Consider the following 22,577-nt stretch of genomic DNA (forward strand, 5'->3'; position numbering starts at 1 on the left):
TACAATGTTCATGCTCAAAGCTGGTACTAAATAACAATTATTGAGGTTTAAAACTAATCCCATAGGTAAATGTAGAGATAGCGTGCCGACGGCGATTACATCGACCTTGGAACCATTCCCGACGCGCATCGTCACCTCGTCCTTCGCCAGTCTCCGTTTATTCCGCAGCTCCTGTTTTGAGTTACAAATATGAGCAACCGCACCGGTATCAAATACACAGGAGCTACTACGAGGGCTGGTTAGGTACACATCAAAAACATGTATATCACATATGCCTTTGACATTGCCGGCCTTCTTATCTGCTAAGTACTTGGGGCAGTTCCGCTTCCAGTGACCGTTTCCCTTGCAATAAAAGCACTCAGTCTCAGGCTTGGGTACATTCTTTGGCTTCTTCCCGGCAGCTTGCTTACCGGGCGCGGCAACTCCCTTGTCGTCCTTCTTGAAGTTCTTTTTACCCTTGCCTTTCTTGAACTTAGTGGTTTTATTCACCATCAACACTTGATGTTCCTTTTTGATTTCCACCTCCGTTGATTTCAACATTGAATATACCTAAGGAATGGTCTTTTCCATCCCCTGCATATTGAAGTTCATCACAAAGCTCTTGTAGCTAGGTGGGAGCGACTGAAGGATTCTGTCAACGACCGCATTATCCGGGAGATTAACTCCAGCTGAGACAAGCGGTTGTGCAACCTAGACATTTTGAGTATGTGCTCGCTGACGGAACTATTCTCCTCCATCTTACAACTGTAGAACTTATCGGAGACTTCATATCTCTTGACCCGGGCATGAGCTTGGAAAACCATTTTCAGCTCTTGGAACATCTCATATGCTCCGTGTTGCTCAAAACGCTTTTGGAGCCCCGGTTCTAAGATGTAAAGCATGCCGCACTGAACCAGGGAGTAATCATCACTACACGTCTGTCGGGCGTTCATAACGTCTTGATCTGCTGGGAAAACAGGTGCTTCACCTAGCGGTGCATCAAGGACATATGCTTTCTTGGCAGCTATGAGGATAATCCTCAGGTTACGGACCCAGTTCGTGTAGTTGCTGCCATCGTCTTTCAGCTTGGTTTTCTCTAGGAACGCGTTGAAGTTGAGGGCAACATTAGCGTGGGCCATTTGATCTACAAGACATATTGCAAAGATTTTAGACTATGTTCATGATAATTAAGTTCACCTAATCAAATTATTTAATGAACTCCCACTCAGATAGACATCCCTCTAGTCATCTAAGCGATACATGATCCGAGTCAACTAGGCCGTGTCCGATCATCACGTGAGACGGACTAGTCATCATTGGTGAACATCTTCATGTTGATCGTATCTTCTATACGACTCATGTTCGACCTTTCGGTCTTCCGTGTTCCGAGGCCATGTCTTTACATGCTAGGCTCGTCAAGTCAACCTAAGTGTATTGCGTGTGTAAATCTGGCTTACACCCATTGTATGCGAACGTTAGAACCTATCACACCCGATCATCACGTGGTGCTTCGGAACAACGGACCTTAGCAACGGTGCACAGTTAGGGGGAACACAATTCTTGATATTTTAATGAGGGATCATCTTATTTATGCTACCGTCGTTCTAAGCAAATAAGATGTAAAAAACATGATAAACATCACATGCAATCAAATAGTGATATGATATGGCCAATATCATTTTGCTCCTTTTGATCTCCATCTTCGGGACGCCATGATCATCATCGTCACCGGCTTGACACCATGATCTCCATCATCATGATCCTTGTCATCGTGTCTTCATGAAGTTGTCTCGTCAACTATTACTTCTACTACTATGGCTAATGGTTTAGCAATAAATTAAAGTAATTACATGACGTTTATGTTGACACGCAGGTCATAAATAAATTAAGACAACTCCTATGGCTCCTGCCAGTTGTCATACTCATCGACATGCAAGTCGTGATTCCTATTACAAGAACATGATCAATCTCATACATCACATATATCATTCATCACATCCTTTTGGCCATATCACATCACATGGCATATGCTGCAAAAACAAGTTAGACGTCCTCTAATTGTCGTTGCAAATTTTTTACGTGGCTGCTATAGGTTTCTTAGCAAGAACGTTTCTTACCTACGCCAAAACCACAATGTGATATGCCAATTTCTATTTACCTTCATAAGGATCCTTTTCATCGAATCCGATCCGACTAAAGTAGGCGAGACAGACACCCGCTAGCCACCTTATGCAACTAGTGCATGTCAGTCGGTGGAACCTATCTCACATAAGTGTACGTGTAAGGTCGGTCCGGGCCGCTTCATCCCACGATGCCGCCGGATCAAGATAAGACTAGTAATGGCAAGTAAATTGACAAAATCGACGCCCACAACAACTTGTGTTCTACTCGTGCATAGAAACTACGCATAGATCTAGCTCATGATGCCACTGTTGGGGATCGTAGCAGAAATTTAAAATTTCCTATGCATCACCAAGCTCAATCTATGGAGTCATCTAGCAACGAGAGAGAGAGAGAGGAGTGCATCTACATACCCTTGTAGATCGCGAGCGGAAGCATTCAAGAGAACGGGGTTGATGGAGTCGTACTCGTCGTGATCCAAATCAGAGCACCGAACGGACGACACCTCCGCGTTCAACACACATACAGAGCGGAGACGTCTCCTCCTTCTTGATCCAGCAAGGGGGGAGGAGAAGTTGATGGAGATCCAGCAGCATGACGGCGTGGTGGTGGAAGCAGCGGGATTCCAGTAGGGTTTCGCCAAGCGCTACTAGAGGAGGAAGATGTGTCACGGGAGGGAGAGGGAGGCGCCAGGGCTTAGGGTGCGTCTGCCCTCCCTCCACTCCACTATATATAGGGGCTAGGGGGGCGCATGCCCCCTTGGAGATCCCATCTAGAGAGGGGCGGCCCCTCGGGGGGGGGGCAACGGCCCCCTAGGGTTTCCAACCCTAGGCGCCTTGGGCCCTTGGGTGGGGCGCACCAGCCCACCAGGGGCTGGTTCCCACGCCACTTCAGCCCATGGGCCCCTCCGGGATAGGTGGCCCCACCCGGTGGACCCCCGGGACCCTTCCGGTGGTCCCGGTACAATACCGGTGACCCCCGAAACTCTCCCGATGGACAAAACTGGACTTCCTATATATAAATCTTTACCTCCGGACCATTACGGAACTCCTCGTGACGTCCAGGATCTCATCCGGGACTCCGAACAACTTTCAATTAACCGCATACTAATATCTCTACAGCTCTAGCGTCACCGAACCTTAAGTGTGTAGACCCTACGGGTTCGGGAGACACGTAGACATGACCGAGACAACTCTCCGGTCAATAACCAATAGCGGGATCTGGATACCCATGTTGGCTCCCACATGCTCCATGATAATCTCATCGGATGAACCACGGTGTCGAGGATTCAATCAATCCCGTATACAATTCCCTTTGTCTATCAGTACGATACTTGCCCGAGATTCGATCGTCGGTATACCGATACCTTGTTCAATCTCGTTACGGCAAGTCTCTTTACTCGTTCCCGTAACACATCATCCCGTGAACAACTCCTTGATCACATTGAGCTCATTATGATGATGTCCTACCGAGTGGGCCCAGAGATACCTCTCCATCAGACGGAGTGACAAATCCCAGTCTCGATTCGTGCCAACCCATTAGATACTTTCGGGGATACCCGTAGTGTACCTTTATAGCCACCCAGTTACGTTGTGACGTTTGGCACACCCAAAGTACCCTTACGGTATCCGGGAGTTGCACAATCTCATGGTCTAAGGAAAGGATACTTGACATTAGAAAAGCTTTAGCAGATGAACTACACGATCTTGTGCTATGCTTAGGATTGGGTCTTGTCCATCACATCATTCTCCTAATGATGTGATCACATTATCAATGACATCCAATGTCCATGGTCAGGAAACCATAACCATCTATTGATCAACGAGCTAGTCAACTAGAGGCTCACTAGGGACATGTTGTGGTCTATGTATTCACACATGTATTACGATTTCCAGATAACACAATTACAGCATGAACAATAGACAATTATCATGAACAAGGAAATATAATAATAATCATTTTATTATTGCCTCTAGGGCATATTTCCAACAGAACAAAGGTATATGTGATATACATGTTATTGATGTGTACCTTAGTAAAGCTCGCAGTAGCACCTGGGTATTTGATACTTGTTCTGTTGCTAATATTTGCAACTCGAAACAGGGACTACAGATTAAGCGAAGATTGGCTAAGGACAAGGTGACGATGCGCGTGGGAAATGGTTCCAAAGTCGATGTGCTCGTAGTTGGCAAGCTACCTCTACATGTACCTTCGGGATTAGTTTTAGACCTTAAAAATTGTATTTGATGCCAACGTTGAGCATGAACATTATATCTGGATCTTGTTTGATGCGAGACGGTTATTCATTTAAATCAGAGAATAATGGTTGTTCTATTTATATGAGTAATATCTTTTATGGTCATGCACCCTTAAAGAGTGGTCTATTTTTAATGAATCTCGATAGTAGTGATACACATATTCATAATGTTGAAGCCAAAAGATGCAGAGTTGATAATGATAGTGCAACTTATTTGTGGCACTGTCGTTTAGGTCATATTGGTGTAAAGCGCATGAAGAAACTCCATTCTGATGGACTTTTGGAATCACTTGATTATGAATACCTTGGTACTTGCGAACCATGCCTCATGGGCAAGATGACTAAAACACCGTTCTCCGGAACTACGGAGCGAGCAACAGATTTGTTGGAAATCATACATACTGATGTATGTGGTCTGATGAATGTTGAGGCTCGCGGCGGGTATCGTTATTTTCTCACCTTCACAGATGATTTGAGCAGATATGGGTATATCTACTTAATGAAACATAAGTCTGAAACATTTGAAAAGTTCAAAGAATTTCAGAGTGAAGTGGAGAATCATCGTAACAAGAAAATAAAGTTTCTACGATATGGTCGTGGAGGAGAATATTTGAGTTACGAGTTTGGTCTCTCAGTTGAAACAATGCGGAATAGTTACGCAACTCACGCCACCTGGAACACCATAGCATAATGGTGTGTCCGAATGTCGTAATCGTACCTTACTAGATATGGTGCGATCTATGATGTCTCTTACTGATTTACCGCTATCGTTTTGGGGTTATGCTTTAGAGACAGCTGCATTCACGTTAAATAGGGCACCATCTAAATCCATTGAGACGATGCCTTATGAACTATGGTTTGGCAAGAAACCAAAGTTGTCATTTCTTAAATTTTGGGGCTGCGATGCTTATGTGAAAAAGCTTCAACCTGATAAGCTCGAACCCAAATGGAGAAATGTGTCTTCATAGGATACCCAAAAGAGACTGTTGGGTACACCTTCTATCACAGATCCGAAGGCAAGACATTTGTTGCTAAGAATGGATCCTTTCTAGAGAAGGATTTTCTCTTGAAAGAAGTGAGTGGGAGGAAAGTAGAACTTGATGAGGTAACTGTACTTGCTCCCTTATTGGAAAGTAGTCTATCACAGAAACCGGTTCCTGTGACACCTACACCAATTAGTGACGAAGTCAATGATGATGATCATGAAACTTCAGATCAAGTTACTACCGAACCTCGTAGGTCAACCAAAGTAAGATCCGCACCAGAGTGGTACGGTAATCCTGTTCTGGAGGTCATGTTACTTGACCATGACGAACCTACGAACTATGAGGAAGCAATGATGAGCCCAGATTCCGCAAAATGGCTTGATGCCATGAAATCTGAGATGGGATCCATGTATGAGAACAAAGTGTGGACTTTGGTTGACTTGCCCGATGATCGGCAAGCCATCGAAAATAAATGGATCTTAAAGAAGAAGGCTGACGCTGACGGTAGTGTTACTGTCTACAAAGCTCGACTTGTTGCGAAAGGTTTTCGACAAGTTTAAGGAGTTGACTACGATGAGACCTTCTCACCCGTAGTGATGCTTAAGTCCGTCCGAATCATGTTAGCAATTGCCGCATTTTATGATTATGAAATTTGGCAAATGGATGCAAAGACTGCATTCCTGAATGGATTTCTGGAAGAAGAGTTGTATATGATGCAACCTGAAGGTTTTATTGATCCAAAGGGTGCTAAGAAATTTTGCAAGCTCCAGCGATCCATTTATGGACTGGTGCAAGCCTTTCGGAGTTGGAATAAACGTTTTGATAGTGTGATCAAATCATATGGTTTTATACAGACTTTTGGAGAAGCCTGTATTTACAAGAAAGTGAATGGGAGATCTGTAACATTTCTAATATTATATGTGGGCGATATATTGTTAATTAGAAATGATATAGAATTTCTGGATAGCATAAAAGGATACTTGAATAAGAGTTTTTCAATGAAATACCTCGGTGAAGCTGCGTATATATTGAGCATCAAGATCTATAGAGATAGATCAAGACGCTTAATTGGACTTTCACAAAAAACATACCTTGATAAAGTTTTGAATAATTCAAAATGGATCAAGCTAAGAAAGGGTTCTTGCCTGTGTTACAAGGTGTGAAGTTGAGTAAGACTCGATGCCCGACCACTTCAAAAGATAGAGAGAAAATGAAAAGTGTTCCCTATGCTTCAGCCATAGGCTCTATCATGTATGCAATGTTGTGTACTAGACCTGATGTGTGCCTTGCTATTAGTTTAGCAGGGAGGTACCAAAGTAATGTAGGAGTGGATCACTAGACAGTGGTCAAGAACATCCTGAAATACCTGAAAAGGACTAAGGATATGTTTCTCGTTTTTGTAGGTGACAAAGAGCTCGCCATATATGGTTACGTCGATGCAAGCTTTGACCCTGATCCGGACAATTCTAAATCGCAAACCGGATACGTGTTTATATTGAACGGTGGAGCTGTCAGTTGGAGCAGTTCTAAACAAAGCATCGTGACAGGATCTACTTGTGAACCAGAGTACATAGCTGCTTCGCAAGCAGCAAATGAAGGAGTTCATATCCGATCTAGGTGTCATACCTAGTGCATCGGGTCCAATGAAAATCTTTTGTGACAATACTGGTGCAATTGCCTGATACGTCTCCAACGTATCTACTTTTACAAACACTTTTGCCCTTGTTTTGGACTATAACTTGCATGATTTGAATGGAACTAACCCGGACTGACGCTGTTTTCAGCAGAATTACCATGGTGTTATTTATGTGCAGGAGCAAACGTTCTCAGAATGACCTGAAACTTCACGGAGCCACTTTTCAGAAAATAAGAAAAATACCTGCCAAAGATGAAGGCCAGGGGGCCCACCGTCTCTCCACGAGGGTGGGGGGCGCGCCTGCCCCCCAGGGCGTGCCCCCTAGCTCGTGGGCCCTCTGTTGCCTCTCCGACTCCAACTCCACCTCCATATATTGAGTTTCGGGGAGAAACAATCAGGGAGAAGAAATCATCGCGTTTTACGATAGGAGCTGCCGCCAAGCCCTAAAACCTCTTGGGAGGGCTGATCTGGAGTACGTTCGGGGCTCTAGAGAGGGGAATCCATCGCCATCGTCATCAACAACTATCCTCCATCACCAATTTCATGATGCTCACCGCCGTGCATGAGTAATTCCATCGTAGGCTTGCTGGACGGTGATGGGTTGGATGGGATCTATCATGTAATCGAATTAGTTTTGTTAGGGTTTGATCCCTAGTGTCCACTATTTCTGAGATTGATGTTGCTATGACTTTGCTATGCTTAATGCTTGTCACTAGGGCCCGAGTGCCATGATTTCAGATCCGAACCTATTATGTTTTCATCAATATATGAGTGTTCTTGATCCTATCTTGGAAGTCTATAGTCACCTATTATGTGTTATGATCCGTTAACCCCGAAGTGACAATAATTGGGATACTTACCGATGATGACCATAGTTTGAGGAGTTCATGTATTCACTATGTGTTAATGCTTTGTTCCAGTTCTCTATTAAAAGGAGGCCTTAATATCCCTTAGTTTCCGTAAGGACCCCATTGCCACAGGAGGGTAGGACAAAAGATGCCATGCAAGTTCTTTTCTATAAGCACGTATGACTATGTTCGGAATACATGCCTACATTATATCAATGAACTTGAGCTAGTTCTATGTCACCCTAGGTTATGACGGTTACATGATGAACCGCATCCAGCATAATCTGATCCATTGCCTACGAGCTTTCCACATATTGTTCTTCGCTTATTTACTTTTCCGTTGCTATTGCTATCATCACTACAAAATACCAAAAACGTTACTTTTACTACTGTTACCTTTTGTTACCGTTATCACTACTATCATATTACCTTGCTACTAAACACTTTGCTGCGGATATTAAGTTTCCAGGTGTGGTTGAATTGACAACTCAGCTGCTAATACTTGAGAATATTCTTTGGCTCCCCTTGTGCGAATCAATAAATTTGGGTTGAATACTCTACCCTCGAAAACTGTTGCGATCCCCTATACTTGTGGGTTATCAAGACTATTTTCTAGCGCCGTTGCCGGGGAGCATAGCTCTATTCTTTGAGTCACTTGGGATATATATCTGCTTATCATTATGAAGAACTTGAGAGATCCAAAAACCAAGATCTATCCCTCAACTACGAGGGGAGGTAAGGAACTGCCATCTAGCTCTGCACTTGATTCACCATCTGTTATGAGTAAGTTTGCGACACCTACACCTGCTTCTGCTATTCGTTCTGATATGTCGCATGTTATTGATGATGCCACTTCTGCTATGCATGATACTTATGATGAAACTACCTCTATGCCTGATACTACTGTGCCACTTAGTGATTTTCTTGATGAACAACTTGCTAGGGCTAGAGAGATTGAAAATATTGAATGTGATGATACTGATGAAAGTGATGATGAAGAATCACTTGTTATTCCTAAGGTTTATGTCTTTGATCAAGAAGCTTCTTTAGCTATTTTAGCTTACCAAAATAGAAATGAACTCAAAAGATTATTAGCTAAATGGAGTAAGCAATCTATAAATGCTAGAATGAAACCTGACCCTGCTTTTGCTACTTCACCTATCTTTGTTACTGATAAGGATTGTGAATTCTCTATTGATCCTGATATAATTACTTTGGTTGAATCTGATCCTTTTCATGGTTATGAATCTGAAACTGTTGTGGCACATCTTACTAAATTAAATGATATAGCTACCCTGTTTACTAAAGATGAGAGAACTCGTTACTTTTACATCCTTAAAATATTTCCGTTCTCATTAAAGGGTGATGCCAAGATATGGTTTAATTCTCTTGATCCTGGTTGTGTGCGTAGTCCCCAGGATATGATTTATTACTTCTCTGCTAAATATTTCCCTGCTCATAATAAACAAGCTGCTTTAAGGGATATATATAATTTTGTGCAAATTGAAGAAGAGAGTCTCCCACAAGCTTGGGCGAGGCTTCTCCAATTACTTAATGCTTTGCGTGATCATCCTATTAAGAAAAATGAAATACTTGATATCTTTTATAATGGACTAACTGATGCCTCCAGAGATTACCTGGATAGTTGTGCTGGTTCTGTTTTCAGGGAAAGAACACCGGATGAAGCTGAAATTCTATTGAATAATATGTTGACAAATGAAAATAATTGGACACCTCCGGAGCCAATTCCTGAGCCTATTCCTAAACCAACTCCGAAGAAGAGGGGTATTCTATTTCTCAGTCCTGAAGATATGCAAGAGGCAAAGAAATCTATGAAAGAAAAAGGTATTAAAGCTGAAGATGTTAAGAATTTACCTCCTATTGAAGAAATACATGGTCTTAATTTACCGCCTGTTGAAGAAACATATAATCTTAATCCTTTACCTATTGAAGAAACACATGGTCTTGATAACCCGACAGAGGTAGTGAAGGTAAATTCTCTCTATAGATATGATAAAGCTGTAATCCCATTTACTAAGTTTGCTAGCCCATGCTTAGATGAGTTTGATAAATTTATGGCTAAGCAAGAAGATTTTAATGCTTATTCTGGTAGACAATTGAAATACAATTCAAATATGCTTGAACACTTGGGTGATTATATGGCCAATGTTAAAGGTGAACTTAAACTTATTAGTAAACATGCTTCTATGGTTACCACTCAAGTAGAACAAGTACTTAAAGCTCAAAATGATTTGCTGAATGAATTGAATAGTAAAGATAATGATTATGTTGTTAGAGTGGCTACTAGAACTGGTAGAATGACTCAGGAACCTTTGTATCCTGAAGGCCACCCTAAGAGAATTGAGCAAGATTCTCAGAGAAAAAACATAGATGTACCTAGTTCTTCTAAAAAGAAGAAAAAGAAAAATGATAAGACTTTGCATGCTTCTAGTGATCCTATTGTTGAAACACCTGAGAATCCAAATGATATTTCTATTTCTGATGCTGAAACACAATCTGGTAATGAACCTGAAACTAGTAATAATGTTAACGATAATGTTCATGATGATGCTCAACCTAGTAATGACAATGATGTAAAATTGAACCTGCTGTTGATCTTGATAACCCACAATCAAAGAATCAACGTTATGATAAAAAAGACTTTGTTGCTAGAAAACATGGTAAAGAAAGAGAGCCTTGGGTTCAGAAACCCATGCCTTTTCCTCCCAAACCATCCAAGAAAAAGGATGATGAGGATTTTGAGCGCTTTGCTGAAATGATTAGACCTAACATTTTGCATATGCGATTAACTGATATGCTCAAAACCAACCCTTATGCTAAGTACATGAAAGATATTATTACAAATAAAAGAAAGATACCGGAAGATGAAATTTCCACCATGCTTGCTAATTATACTTTTAAGGGTGGAATACCAAAGAAACTCGGAGATCCAGGAGTACCCACTATACCATGCTCTATTAAAAGAAACTATGTTAAAACTGCTTTATGTGATCTTGAAGCCGGTGTTAGTGTTATGCCTCTCTCTTTATATCGTAGACTTGATTTGAATAAGTTGACACCTACTGAAATATCTTTGCAAATGGCTGATAAATCAACTGCTATACCTGTCGGTATTTGTGAGGATGTGCCTATTGTAGTTGCAGACGTTACTATTTTAACGGACTTTGTTATTCTTGATATTCCCGAGGACGATAGTATGTCTATTATTTTTGGAAGACCCTTTTTGAATACTACAGGGGCTGTTATTGATTGCACTAAAGGCAATGTCACTTTTCATGTTAATAGTAATGAGCATACGGTACACTTTTCGAGGAAACAACCTCAAGTTCATATTTGGAGGTTTTGAATTCCCTCTTCCTACTGTCAAGAAGAAATATGATATTCTTATTATTGGAGACGTGCATATCCCCGTTGAGGTAACATAGTGTTATTCGATATTTCTCCGGTTCCATGTTATTCTGAATGAGTTCGTTAACAAGACTTGATCAACCTTGTTAGTGGATTCCTTTTGATGAGCATGAGATGGATGAAACTAGAAGGCACAACCTTCTGTACCCCACTTTTACTTTCTGTTATTTATATGAAATAAAATAAAAATAAATATTTTTCTATCTGTTATGTGATTATCCGTGCAATATAAAAATACCTCGAAAATAAAAGTTCTCCAAATGCCCTAAAATTTAAATATGATTTTTTCTAGAATATTTCAGGATTTATGGAACTGAGAACACACCAGGGGGTCAACCACCTGCCCACGAGGGTGGAGGGCACGCCCCTGCCTCGTGGGCCCACGATGGCCCTCCTCCACTTATTCCTGCACCCACACGCTTCATCTTCCTCCCACAAACACGAATAACCAGCTCAAGCACGAGTTCTAGTTCATCTTGCAGCCATTTCCGATCTCCTTTCTCAAAGCACCTCTCACAAAACTGCTTGGGGAGATTGTTCCTTGGTATGTGACTCCTCCATTGGTCCAATTAGTTTTTTTTCTAGTGTTTTATTCATTGCAAATTTTTGCTGTTTAGGTGACCCTGTTCTTGAGCTTGCATGTCAAATTTATATGGTCAAAAGTAGTTTTGATGCATGATATAGGCCCTAGGCACTTGTATGAGTAGTTGTTATCAATATTATTGAGTTTGGTTTACTTTTATTTTGAAGTTACTAAAAATTTCAGAATTTTTCACAGGAAGAAAAATGCTTAGGAAAATGTTCCAAGGTGGTTCCTCAAGGAAGCAAGGACCCAGGCTTGCAATGCGTGATGCTGATGAAGAGCCACCAAGAGACGCTCCAGTGCATCCTTGTGAATGGCCTTCTGAGAACTTCATGGATCGAGCAGGAATTAAGGAAGAATTTAACGCATATTTGCTAACGCTGATCTTGTGAGCTTCGAGGAAGAGAAGTGCAGCCAGTATCACTATCTCACCAGTACCTTTGTGAGGAGGTTTGAATTTTCAACTTCACGTAATTCTCCAACTGTCCTATTTGATCTTTATGATAAATCTTACACTATGGACTTAGAGGATTTTACCACTTCTTGCAAACTTCCACAATGGGGCAGTATAAGGGATCCTCGCAAATCTGAATTTAGAGATTTTCTTGCTAGAATAACTGTGGGGGAATTTAGAGATATTACACAAGCTACCATAGGGAGCATTCACTTTCCTGCTATACATTATTTTGCTCTCTTCATCGATAGATGCATTAATGGTAAAGATGAGGCATGTCACATGTGTGTTCCCGATCTTAGTATTCTTAGGAGTGCTATGTTAGGAGACAAATCATATAATTTGGGAGCCATTGTTGCACATAGGTTGCATCTTAATAGACTTAATGGAGATTTCTTTGGTGAAATTTATGCAACTCGCATAGCTAATTTTCTTGGTATAGCCATACGCTAAGATGATATTGAATTACCTCCTGCTTATCTAGATTTTAATGCTATGGTTCACCACCAGTTTGTCGAGAGGAATGAATCACCTCTCCAGTATCGACTAATCTTTGACAGAAGCCGCGCTGTCCATATTACTCTCCCTGCTCCTACCTTCTTTGATTATCAGGCAAGAGGAGGATATACTATTACCAGAGAGGAGGCAGATGAGTACGAGAGGAGAGAGGGGGCCGCTCGTCGCCACGCTGCGGCTCAGCAGGCGATAGCTGCTGCATCGCAGTATGACCCCAGCAACTATTATTATGGATATCCCCCAGGCCAGCCGTGGCCATAGACCAACTTAGGCCAAAAGCCTAAGCTTGGGGGAGTACGTATTTCCCACCGACATTACATTTATGTTCACACACTCATTGCTAGATGTCGGTGCTCATACTTTTTCATTTATCATCCATGCTAGTTTATTTTCCTTTTTTATGCTTTCTTCTTGTGTGTTTAATAAACCTTAAGAAAAACCAAAAAAATTAGTTGTAACTTTTAGTTAGTTTAATTTCCATGCTTGTAGTAGTAATTAAAAAGAAAATCCAAAAAGATTTCCTGTTCTTCTTTTGCTTGTTGGGAGCTTTCCCGTGTAAATAGCTTTATTTATTTTCTTTTCTTTGGGGGTCGATAGGAGAAGACAATAATTAAATTGTTGAAGTGGCTCTTATATGCATTATTGTTGATCTAACAAAAGAGCCCATATTGCCTTGTCTTCTCCTGTTTATTGAATGCCTGCAGATTCCAGCTTAGTCCAATGCACGTGCACTATTATAATTATTCACATCATTCGAACGTGCAAGTGAAAGGCAATTATGATGCTATATGATGGACTGACTGAGATGAGAAAAGCTGGTATGAACTCGACCTCTTTTGTTTTTGTAAATATGATTAGTTCATCATTCCTGATTCAGCCTATTATGAATAAACATGTTTGCAATGACAATTAGAGATCATAGTTTCTTGTGCCATGCTTGATTATACCTTGCGTGGCAACATGCTATTAAAATGGTTATGATGTGTTATGATAGGGTGGTATCCTCCTCTGAATGATTTAAGTGACTTGACTTGGCACATGTTCACGCATGTAGTTGAAACAAAATCAACATAGCCTTCCCGATATTTATGTTCATGGTGGATTATATCCTACTCATGCTTGCATTCGGTGTTGATTAATTTTAATGCATGTTCATGTCTGTTGTCGCTCTCTAGCTGGTCGCTTCCCAGTCTTTTGCTAGCCTTCACCTGTACTAAGCGGGAATACTGCTTGTGCATCCAAACTCCTTAAACCCCAAAGTTATTCCACATGAGTCCACTATACCTACCTATATACGGTATCTACCTGCCGTTCCAAGTAAATTTGTATGTGCCAAACTCTAAACCTTCAAATAAATATCCTGTTTTGTATGCTTGAATAGCTCATGTATCAACTAGGGCTGTCCGTATCTTCCATGTTAGGCGGGTTATTCTCAAGAGGAGTGGACTCCGCTCCTCACTCACGAGATAAATGGCTGGTCACCGGGATGCCCAGTCCCATGCTTTATGCAAACTAAATCAAAATAATTGCAAACAAAACTCCCCCTGGGACTCTTGTTAGTTGGAGGCACTCGTTGTTTCGAGCAAGCCATGGATTGATGCTTGTTGGTGGAAGGGGGAGTATAAACTTCACCATTCTGTTTGGGAACCGCCTATAATGTGTGTAGCATGGAAGATATCACCATCTCTTGGTTGTTATGTTGACAATGGAAGTATACCGCTCAAAATATTATTCACCTCTGTTTCAAAACCGAGCTCTGGCACCTCTACAAATCCTTGCTTCCCTCTACGAAGGGCCTATCTATTTACTTTTATGCTGAGTCATCATTCTCTTATTAAAAAGCACCAGTTGGAGAGCACTGCTGTCATTTGCATTCATTACTGTTAGTTTACATTGAGTATGACTTGACTGGATCTCTTTTACCATGAATTACAATGTCTAGTCAGTCCTTGGTCTTTAAAGGTGTTCTGCATTTATGTTTTGCGGTCTCAGAAAGGCCTAGTGAGTACCATCTTATTATATCATATTATGATTGTTTTGAGGAAGTGTTGTCATCCGAGATTTATTATTATGGCTCGCTAGTTGATTATGCTATTGATATGAGTAAACTTGAGACCTATGCGTTATTGCAAATGTGGTTAGTTATAATCTTTGCTGAAAACTTGAATGCTGGCTTTACATATTTACAACAACGAGAGCAAACAGAGTTTGTAAAAGTTTTTCTTTATCATTTTCAGTTTGTCAACTGAATTTCTTGAGGACAAGCAAAGGTTTAAGCTTGGGGGAGTTGATACGTCTCCAACGTATCTACTTTTCCAAACACTTTTGCCCTTGTTTTGGACTCTAACTTGCATGATTTGAATGGAACTAACCCGGACTGACGCTGTTTTCAGCAGAATTACCATGGTGTTATTTATGTGTAGGAGCAAACGTTCTCGGAATGACCTGAAACTTCACGGAGCCACTTTTCAGAAAATAAGAAAAATACCTGCCAAAGATGAAGGCCAGGGGCCCACCATCTCTCCACGAGGGTGGGGGGCGCGCCTGCCCCCCTAGGGCGCGCCCCCCTACCTCATGGGCCCCCCTGTTGCCTCTCCGACTCCAACTCCACCTCCATATATTGAGTTTCGGGGAGAAAAAAAATCAGGGAGAAAAAATCAACGCGTTTTACGATACGGACCGCCGCCAAGCCCTAAAACCTCTCGGGAGGGCTGATCTGGAGTCCGTTCGGGGCTCCGGAGAGGGGAATCCGTCGCCATCATCATCATCAACCATCCTCCATCACCAATTTCATGATGCTCACTGCCGTGCGTGAGTAATTTCATCGTAGGCTTGCTGGACGGTGATGGGTTGGATGAGATCTATCATGTAATCGAGTTAGTTTTGTCAGGGTTTGATCCCTAGTGTCCACTATGTTCTGAGATTGATGTTGCTATGACTTTGCTATGCTTAATGCTTGTCACTAGGGCCCGAGTGACATGATTTCAGATCTGAACCTATTATGTTTTCATCAATATATGAGTGTTCTTGATCCTATCATGCAAGTCTATAGTCACCTATTAGGTGTTATGATCCGTTAACCCCGAAGTGACAATAATCGGGATACTTACCGATGATGACCGTAGTTTGAGGAGTTCATGTATTCACTATGTGTTAATGCTTTGTTCCGGTTCTCTATTAAAAGGAGGCCTTAATATCCCTTAGTTTCCGTAAGGACCTCGCTGCCACGGGAGGGTAGGACAAAAGATGTCATGCAAGTTCTTTTCCATAAGAACGTATGACTATGTTCGGAATACATGCCTACATTATATCAATGAACTTGAGCTAGTTCTGTGTCACCCTAGGTTATGACTGTTACATGATGAACCGCATCCGGCATAATTCTCCATCACTGATCCATTGCCTACGAGCTTTCCATATATTGTTATTCGCTTATTTACTTTTCCGTTGCTATTGCTATCATCACTACAAAATACCAAAAACATTACTTTTACTATCGTTACCTTTTGTTACCGTTATCACTACTATCATATTACCTTGCTACTAAACACTTTGCTGCAGATATTAAGTTTCCAGGTGTGGTTGAATTGACAACTCAGCTGCTAATACTTGAGAATATTCTTTGGCTCCCCTTGTGTCGAATCAATAAATTTGGGTTGAATACTCTACCCTCGAAAACTGTTGCGATCCCCTATACTTATGGGTTATCATTGCCTTGGCAAACGAATCCAGATTTCACAAAAGAACCAAACACATCAAGAAACGCTTCAATTCCATCCGTGATCAAGTCCAGGTGGGAGACATAGAGATTTTCAAGATACATACAGATTTGAATGTTGCAGACCCGTTGACTAAGCCTCTCTGACGAGCAAAACATGATCAGCACCAAGGCTCCATGGGTGTTAGAATCATTACTGTATAATCTAGATTATTGACTCTAGTGCAAGTGGGAGACTGAAGGAAATATGCCCTAGAGGCAATAATAAAATTATTATTTATTTCCTTGTTTCATGATAAATGTTTATTATTCATGCTAGAATTGTATTAACCGGAAACATAATACATGTGTGAATACATAGACAAACAGAGTGTCACTAGTATGCCTCTACTTGACTAGCTCGTTGATCAAAGATGGTTATGTTTCCTAATAATAGACATGGGTTATCATTTGATAAACGGGGCCACATCATTAGGAGAATGATGTGATTGAATTGACCCATTCCGTTAGCTTAGCACTTGATCGTTTTAGTTTACTTCTATTGCTTTCTTCATGACTTATACATGTTCCTATGACTATGAGATTATGCAACTCTCGATTACCGGAGGAACACTTTGTGTGCTACCAGACGTCACAACGTAACTGGGTGATTATAAAGGTGCTCTACAGGTGTCTCCGATGGTACTTGTTGAGTTGGCATAGATCGAGATTAGTATTTGTCACTTCGATTGTCGGAGAGGTATCTCTGGGCCCTCTCGGCAATGCACATCACTATAAGGCTTGCAAGCAATGCTACTAATGAGTTAGTTGCGGGATGATGCATTACGGAAACGAGTAAAGGGACTTGCCAGTAACGAGATTGAACTAGCTATTGAGATACCGACGATCGAATCTCGGGCAAGTAACATACCGATGACAAAAGGAACAATGTATGTTGTTATGCGGTTTGACCGATAAAGATCTTCATAGAATATGTAGGAGCCAATATGAAAGGTTCCGCTATTGGTTATTGACCGGAGACGTGTCTCGGTCATGTCTACATAGTTCTCGAACCCGTAGGGTCCACACGCTTAACGTTTGGTGACGATCGGTATTATGAGTTTATGTGATTTGATGTACCGAAGGTAGTTCGGAGTCCCGGATGAGATCGGGGACATGACGAGGAGTCTCGAAATGGTAGAGACGTAAAGATCGATATATTGGACGACTATATTCGGACATCGGAAATGTTCGGAATGATTCGGGTATTTTTCGGAGTACCGGGGAGTTACGGGAATACGGGGAAGAAGTATTGGGCCTCATGGCTCAAGTGGTGGAGGAGAGGAGGCAGGGCGCGCGGCCCCCCTAGCCCAAACCGAATTGGACTAGGGGGCGGGCCCCCCTTTCCTCCTTTCCTCCCTCTCCTTCATTCTCCCTCTCCTCCTTCCTTTCCTCCTCCTAGTAGGAGTAGGCAAGGGGAGTCCCCCTTGCTCCTTTATATACGGGGGCAGGGGGCATCCTAGAACACACAAGTTGATTGTTCCAAGCCTTGTGCGGTGCCCCCCTCCACAATAATCCACCTCGATCATATCGTAGCAGTGCTTAGGCGAAGCCCTACGTCAGTAACAACGTCATCACCATCATCACGCCGTCGTGCTGATGGAACTCTCCCGTGAAGCTCTGCTGGATCGGAGTTCGTGCGACGTCATCGAGCTGAACGTGTGCTGAACTCGGAGGTGCCGTGCGTTCGGTACTTGAATTGGTCGGATCGTGAACACGTTCGACTACATCAACCGCGTTCTCATAACGCTTCCGCTTACGGTCTACGAGGGTACGTGGACGATACTCTCCCTTCTCGTTGCTATGCATCACCATGATCTTGCGTGTGCGTAGGATTTTTTTTGAAACTACTATGTTCCCCAACAGCGATGCACCAGCTCTGTGAGGGTGGCGACAACACGTCGAGTGTTGGAGAGCCGGCGATGATTTGAGGGTTGGTGGGCACACATCTATGACGGGTTCAGCGCTGCTCACCGTCGCTCTCTTCCTGACGCGGCCGCCTGCGACGACTCAATTTTTGAGCAAGTGAGGACGCATGGTACTCAGGGCCGGTCCTGAGGTTTTGGGGGCCCGGGGCGAGACTAAAATTTGGGGCCCTTAACAATGACAATGACTATACATATGTATAAAATATTATGAATATCACTCAAATGCATTCAAAACCAGTATGCATATAAAATAATTCATACATACTGCCTTAATAGTTTCTTCTAACATTTCTCGATGCAAGTCACTTATGATGTGGTTGATGTGAATCTCATCTAGTAATTTCTTCTCGTGGCATGAAATTGCCAAATCATCTAAACTTTCTTGAGTCATTGTGGACCTTAGATACTTCTTCAATAATTTCCACTTTGAAAAACTTATCATGAAAATGTCAGCATTATAAACAGGCTGTTCCTCAACACTAGCTGACTGTGGGTGTGCCTCCGATGAATTTCCTACATTGTTGGAGCCACTTACATTGTTATCGTCGATGTTGGTGTCAACATTTTCTTCTTGCTGATCAGGTTCCAAATTCCAATAAGTTGGTTGTTCTTCCTATCTGGCTACTATCGCCAACTCATCATCTGAGTTTATCAAAGCAGTGGAAGCACCGGTATCACACTATCACTACAGAAAATTTTCTGAATATCTTCGCTGTGTGATTGTACCAGTTATCAACATTTTTTTTCCTTGGCCTTTTATCGCTATCCGTTGCATACTTTCTAGACAACATGATAACACACAATGCTGGACAAAGATGCGTCAATTGTTGAACGGCATCCAATGAACAGCAATATGATATACCTCGTGCCTAGAGAGTCTAGACTTTGGAGATGGTCAGACGGAGAACAAGCAAAGCGTGTCGTGTCGATCAGACGATGGAGGCCCCAGGAATTGAAACGGACGCGGCAGTACAGCGTCGTCGGCGGCGAACTGGATTATGAAGGAAATTAGCAGGACGCGGCCGTACAGCGTCGGCGGGCGGCGAACTGGATTAGGAGGAAATTAGGAAGAGGCGGTTGTCCGCCGGCGGCGGCCTGAGGGCTGGGAATCGCTGCGTGATGGAAATATGGAATAGGAAGGGGTCGTCAGATTGGATCCATTGCTCCCCCCCCCCCCCCCCCCCCCCCCCCCCCCCCCCAATCAAGGAATTGCTGCGCGTGGCCCTATGGCCTATGCGTGCGGTGTGTGTGTGCTGCTGCTTGTTTCTCAACCTGAAGCCCAGCCTTTGACTTGTTGCTCACCAATAGCCTCGGTAAATACCCCTGGTGGGGCCCCCTGGACTTTGGGGGCCCGGGGCGGCCGGCCCTGATGGTACTCAAGGAAGGAGACGATGGAGGATTCAACGGTGCAGGGACGCCAATCATACGGACGCGCGGCGACCGGCCGAAATTTGGGCGGGTCGACCGGCGCCTAGAATACTACAAATAGGATTAGGCTTTGTGCTCGTAACAACTTGCTCCCTCTTTGTTTTTCTCATCAGTCTTCCAATTTTTTTATTGCAAAGAAAATCTTTTTTATTGAACTGGCAAAGAAAATCTTTCATGTAACGAAGAAATAAAATGGCATACATAATGGGAAAAAGGACAGGTTACGTATGTGTCACATGGACATGTAACTGCGTGCAGCCGACCACCGCCGTCGAGGGCAGTTGCGTGCTTCAGAGTTAAGAAGCTGAGGCCCGGGAACAAATCAAATCCGATCCGAGTCGGTTTAGGCAATTTGATCGACCGAAGACGGAACACGGAGTAATCATCCTGCTGTTATAAGATGCTGCCCGGTGCGCGCATCGCTGCTCCCCCAGACCGGTTGAAGCGCGCGAGATGGCCCTAGCAGACGTCGATGTCGAGATCGGGGGACTGCCGGCGGAGCACCGTCTGCGGATCATCGGCGACGGTTCCGTCGACGACGACGGCAAGCCCAAGAGAACGGGAACGGTATGGACGGCGAGCGCGCACATCATAACGGCGGTGATCGGCTCCGGCGTGCTGTCCCTGCCCTGGTCCATGGCGCAGCTCGGCTGGGTCGCCGGGCCGGCCACGCTCGTCGTCTTCGCCGGCGTCGCGTACTACACCTCCGTGCTCCTCACCGACTGCTACCGCAGCGGGGACGCCGTCGCCGGGAAGAGGAACTACACCTACATGGAGGCCGTCGAGTCCTACCTAGGCAGCGGCCAAGTGTGGTTCTGCGGCCTCTGCCAGTACGTCAACCTCGTCGGAACCGCGATCGGGTACACCATCACGGCGTCGACCAGCGCCGCGGCTCTGTACAAGGCCAACTGCTTCCACAACGGCGGCCACTCCGCCGACTGCGGCGTGTACACCACCATGTACATGGTCGTGTTCGGGGTCTCCCAGGTCGTCTTCTCCCAGCTCCCCAACCTCCACCAGATGGCGTGGCTGTCGATCCTCGCCGCGGTCATGTCCTTCTCCTACTCCACCATCGGCGTTGGCCTCTCCTTGGCGCAGACCATATCAGGCCCTACCGGCTAGACGACCATGGGTGGCACTGCCATTGGGGTAGACGTTGCAAGTTCGGCGCAGAAGATATGGCTGACACTGCAAGCGCTCGGCAACATCGCATTCGCCTACTCGTACTCCATGGTCCTCATAGAAATCCAGGACACGGTGAAGGCGCCTCCGGCCGAGAACAAGACGATGAGGAAGGCGAACCTCATGGGGGTCTCCACCACCACGGCCTTCTACATGCTCTGCGGCTGCCTGGGCTACGCCGCCTTCGGCAACGCGGCGCCCGGGAACATGCTCACCGGCTTCGGCTTCTACGAGCCCTTCTGGCTTAACTTCGCCAACGTCTGCATCGTCGTGCACCTCGTCGGCGCCTACCAGGTCTACTGCCAGCCCATCTACGCGGCCGTGGAGAGCTGGGCCGCGGCACGGTGGCCGGAATCGGACTTCGTCGTCCGCCGGTACCATCCCTTCGGTGCCGGCAAGTTCAGCATCAACATGTTCAGGCTGGCGTGGAGGACGGCGTTCGTCGTCGTGAGCACAGTACTTGCCATCTTGCTGCCCTTCTTCAACGACATCCTTGGCCTCCTCGGCGCGCTCGGGTTCTGGCCGCTCACTGTGTACTTGCCCGTGGAGATGTACATCCGGCAGAGCAAAGTGAAGAGGTCCTCGTGGAAGTGGGTGGCGCTGCAGAGCCCGAGCTTCGTGTGTTTCGCGGTGACGGTGGGCGTGACTGTGGCGTCCGTGCAGGGGATCACCCAATCGCTCAAAAACTATGTGCCGTTCAAGACCAAGTTGTGAACAGATCGAAGAGCTTAGTTTTTTTTTAGATTGTGCAAGCCAACGCGCGTGGCGCTACTGGGGTAGCACGGCCAACATGTGGCTCTAGCGAGGGTCCACCACGTCAGGAATACCTAAGGGCGACGGGGAAGGCGATCGCGAGGCGATTGCTAGGCCGCCGCTAGGGTTAGGTTTTTCCACACGGGGGTGAGATTGGATCTCCGGTGACTGCTCGAACGGCGACGGCGCTGTTCCCATGGTAGATCGGTGAGGGTTTTCAGGAGCGCTCGCGTGGTGTGGCCATGGCGGCGAACGGGATCAGAGGGGAGACCACGGCGAGTCGGGAGGCCACCCCCCGCAAGCATATGACGACGGCGTCTGCGCCGGCGGCAGCAGGGGATTCAACGGCCCGGGGTGCTTCGGCGTCCCTGGCTGATGGCAAGACTACGGCGGAGGCCGCCAGCCTCTCGGAGAGCTTTGGAGGACTGGTTCTGACGGACAAAGAGCGACAAGGATTCATCTTCTCAGATCCAGGTATCCAAGCGAAGACGGTGAAGTGGTCGGCGGTGGGAAAAGTTTTCTCACCAAGGCCTCTGAACAAAACTGCACTGGAAAGGGCGATGCCACGAGTGTGGGGATTGCATAAGGAGGCAAAGTTTAAGGATATCGGGAATAACATCTTTGAGGTGAGGTTTGGCAGCGAAGGTGATTGGCGTCATGCACTCAATAATGGCCCGTGGCAATTTGATTTCCATGTGCTCGTGTTAAAGGATTATGTGG

At 44.4% G+C, this 22,577-nt stretch overlaps 1 pseudogene; it reads left to right on the plus strand.

The window, feature by feature from the left end:
• The first annotated feature begins 20,368 nt into the window (after positions 1-20,368).
• LOC123186141 (amino acid permease 6-like) lies at positions 20,369-21,832 on the plus strand (annotated as a pseudogene).
• The last annotated feature ends 745 nt before the right edge of the window (positions 21,833-22,577 follow it).

This window comes from Triticum aestivum, chromosome 2A (genome assembly GCF_018294505.1).
Source record: "Triticum aestivum cultivar Chinese Spring chromosome 2A, IWGSC CS RefSeq v2.1, whole genome shotgun sequence".
NCBI classification, from domain to species: Eukaryota; Viridiplantae; Streptophyta; class Magnoliopsida; order Poales; family Poaceae; genus Triticum; species Triticum aestivum.